Consider the following 3,856-nt stretch of genomic DNA (forward strand, 5'->3'; position numbering starts at 1 on the left):
TACTGTTCATAGTCACAACAGATTATTACCTCGCACTGCACTTCTTTTAACAGTACCAGCCCGGGGTTGTGAATAAAGTTTTTTCCTATACACCCACGTGTCAGGTACTTTTTAAACCTTCACTATATCCCACCACTCACATAAAATACCCCAACCACTTCCACCACATACACTACACATAGTCCATACGTTTAGTGCTACCGCGTAGTCGTAGGTTGCAGCACGCCGCATCCCGTTAGAGGGGTGCGAAGATCCCTATGATGAAGCATAACACCAAGGGGCCTATCGTGTGTGAGGGGTATTTTACAAAACACTGAGTGTCCCCACACCTGTGGTAGACACTTTCCCTTTCCACTGTAAGTAGGATTCCTTTAGTTGAACAGAACATGCCATGGAATGCAGCAGAGGGTCCTTGAACTCATTCCCCGGTTACTGAACGAACAGCTGACGGAGGAATTGCTGCTCGTCAACGACAACTTAAACAATGTGTTTCTGAGGCATGAAAGATTTAAGAGACTACACTCTGGACAGGCAGCCCCAGCACTTCCCACACAGTCTCCTGATGGACATGTGTCTTCGGTTGATCTGAGCTCGACTGACCCTCCTGTTTGCCTGTTAGAAGTCACAAGTCTGTCCACCCAGCTGGCCGACATCGGTCTGAACTTTCCCTCTGTGAGTGGGATGCTGCAGACACTAGAGACGACCCCCAGAGTTGCTGATGACTTCGACATGTTTGCCATGACTAGGGGGAGCTCCCTGGCCGAGCAGCGCAAGAGTGTGAAATACGAGGAGCCTCAGGCCGCAGATGGTTTGGCAGGGTCCCTGGACACCCGGCAGCAGAACACCGGAGCGATTACAGTCACTCAGGCCTGCATGATGGATGACATTGAGAAGTGGCTGTCCGTTGATGTGGATGAAGAAGCTGAGGATACTGAAGGGGTCACAAGTGAAGAATTTGACAAGTTCTTGGAATCACGAGCGAAAGCAGCTGACCGGCTTCCAGTGCTCCCCTCTCTACCCAGCGATCCTCCTAGACCAGTCCTCAACTCGACCTCGAGCAAGCGTGAGAAAGTAGAAGACTCCCTGTTTGGATTATGAGCCCCTCTGACTTTATGTGCTGATGACTTGGGAGGAACGGTCTGCCGAAGTGTGAGGGAGCACTGAATAACTACAAGTGCATCACCAGCACTGCCTTTGTATCCCACTAACGGATGTCCACCCACGTCTGGAGCTGATATTGCAACTCTTGCTTTATCCCAAGCCCACCTCACTATTGTAGTGGCTACATGCTGTCGAGTGGCACACTTAAGAATTATACGGTACCATTTAATGTTGGCGTCCTGCTACTCACCTTGCTTGCTCTCAGTGCCTTAACTCATCAGAAATCTGAACACTCATTACAATGTCAGTATCATTTATAGAATCCCACTTCTGACACCAGATAGGTGTTTGAAGCACTGCAGTGTCTTTAAGCAAAGCCCTCCAAGCGCTGTTCCTTCAGCGGGTATTCAAAACTGTAGTAGATATTCTTATGTCTGTCGCTAAAGCTCCTGGTACTATTGTGACTTTCACTTGTAGAATCCCCATCCATGCGACCGAGGTGAGCGCTCTGCAGAAATGCAGTAGCTCTCAATTGCAGGAAACTGCTTTCTTTGCCATATCAGTGCCTTAACTGTCCGCGTTGGAGTCCCAGTGCTGTCACTTCACTAGAAGTGCACTTTATTTTTTAGCAGATTTCTCCTTGTGCTAAGGTAATCAACAGTTGAGCAGACACAAGAATTGTAGTAATTAGTGGCAGTCTCTCACTTGTGTTGCCAAACTGAGTGCCTTGAATCCTCAGTGCCTTTACAGATCCTACTGCACCACCTAAAGCCCTGTGCTCAAAATTGTATATCTGTTAGCAAGCATTCCCTTCATGCTGGTGTGATAACTGCCCCAGTACTGCATTGTACACTAACAGTAGGCACTAAGCTAGATACTCACAAGTACACCACACTCTGGGTCCCCGTAACACACCAAATCCAGGGCTCCTCCTGTGGCTGCCTCTTTTAGCATCAGGGTCTTCCTCCCCATCCCCATAGTCGGCACCCCACTACAGTCTCCCTTTAAATTGCTAGCGGTCATTGGAATGGCCCTCTGTAAAATGCACCTCTGTGCAAAGGGTATATTCTCGCTGTTCAGCCACTGCAATCTTTACTAGGTAGAATATGTCTCAACTAAGCGGTGTGCTGCTCTGTGGTGCTGAGCTCTTGAATCATTAGCTTCCTGATTCATGATTCTTGTTGTCACTTGCGCCACTGTGATCAGGGTTCGGTGGTGACAATGAGCATCAGGAACCATTTATGCCACCCAGATGCTGATTTTCAACAGTCTAGTGCCTTGTAGTGCCTGTATCGCCCTCCTGCTGCCAAATGCTGCTCCCTCCCCTGTTCTGCCACCAGCTCGTCAGTGGGTCCTCTAACACAAGTGCTCCTGTTCACTACCTTGCCCTTATTCAGAAATCCCACTGCTGCCACCAAATTGGTGCATCCATCTACTAATGCTTGCCTGCAAGCTCCTCAATTTTTTGATCAACAGTCGCACGGTTTCATCAAAGTCTTTAAGATAGCAACGTTTTTTTTAATTTGAATACTCTGCATACTGGTATCTTTCAACAGGTATTGTCGGAGAGAAGTAATGAGTGGTGACCCCAATTGATGAAGGTATTGTAGGACGTTACCTAATGCCAGGACCCTTTCTTATTGAGACATGGTACCTTGGTGTTCATTTTGGGCCTCCTCAGTTTATCATGTTCAAATGTGTTTTTCTGGTTGTCTACTGCCCACATTTTGTTACTGGCCTCTGACTCCTATTTCTAATCAAGGTTGTTGCCCAAGTGTGTAGACAGCTAGATTGTCTGTGTGCAGCAGTGTGTGCTTTTGTTGCGCTTGGTGGCTCTTTGATGAATCTTTTTGTTTCCATATCTTTCCAATGACGATTGCTCCTGAGACTCTGAATCAAATAAAATAGATATTTATACATTAAAAAAAAGGGATGGGCTCTGGGCACTATAGTATACGTCTGCAAGTAGTGTTAGTAGGCGTTTATACCATACAGGGAGTGGGAAATGAACTACTGACCGCTACCGTGTTTATAATGTACCGAAGGCGGGAAGCGAAATACTCACACCTATTGGTGTGAAGAATCGGGGATGAAATCAAGCTGATTGCAGTAAAGTGATGGGCTCTGGGTGCTGTAGGATACTAGCCGCTGTAGTATAACTGTGTAAGTTGTGTTAGTATGTGTTTATAGAATAGATCCGGGGATTAAACCGTGAGCCTAAATTGTAAGCTCATTGCTTAAAGTGATGTGCTCTGGGCGCTGTAGTATACCTGTGGAAGTAGTGTTAGTTTGTGTTTATATAATACAGGGAGTGGGAAGCAAATTACTCACCCCTACCGGTCTCAAGACTCCTGGATAAAACCATGAGCTCATTGCTGTAAATTCATGTGCTCTGTGTAGTATTCCAATGTGAGTCATAGTAGAATGTTAGTATGTAATTCTAGAATGTAAGTATGTAATGATAGAATGTAGGGCTGTCATGATGGGAACCTTGGGGAGTGTGTACACAGTGCTGGAGAACACGGTTGCCTTGCTGGCTGCTCCTGTTGATGGGTGTTTAAGGTGTCTTGTTTTCCTGCAATAAATCTACCTATCGAATCCACTGCTGTCTGCCTCTTCCCTACGTAAATTTGTCGACGAGCGGGAGAAGGTAAAAAGAAGGCAGCACTCACCAATATTTCAAAGTTGCTTGCGCTGTGCTGAAGACCCGTTTCTTCATGCAGCTTTTTCTACTCATCCCAGGATCGTCTGCTCA

At 46.6% G+C, this 3,856-nt stretch overlaps 1 pseudogene; it reads left to right on the plus strand.

Annotated features, from left to right (window-relative positions):
* The first annotated feature begins 384 nt into the window (after positions 1-384).
* Positions 385-1,721, plus strand: LOC147697990 (target of Myb1 membrane trafficking protein pseudogene; annotated as a pseudogene).
* The last annotated feature ends 2,135 nt before the right edge of the window (positions 1,722-3,856 follow it).

The sequence above is a fragment of the Lissotriton vulgaris genome, chromosome 8 (genome assembly GCF_964263255.1).
Source record: "Lissotriton vulgaris chromosome 8, aLisVul1.2, whole genome shotgun sequence".
NCBI lineage: Eukaryota > Metazoa > Chordata > Amphibia > Caudata > Salamandridae > Lissotriton > Lissotriton vulgaris.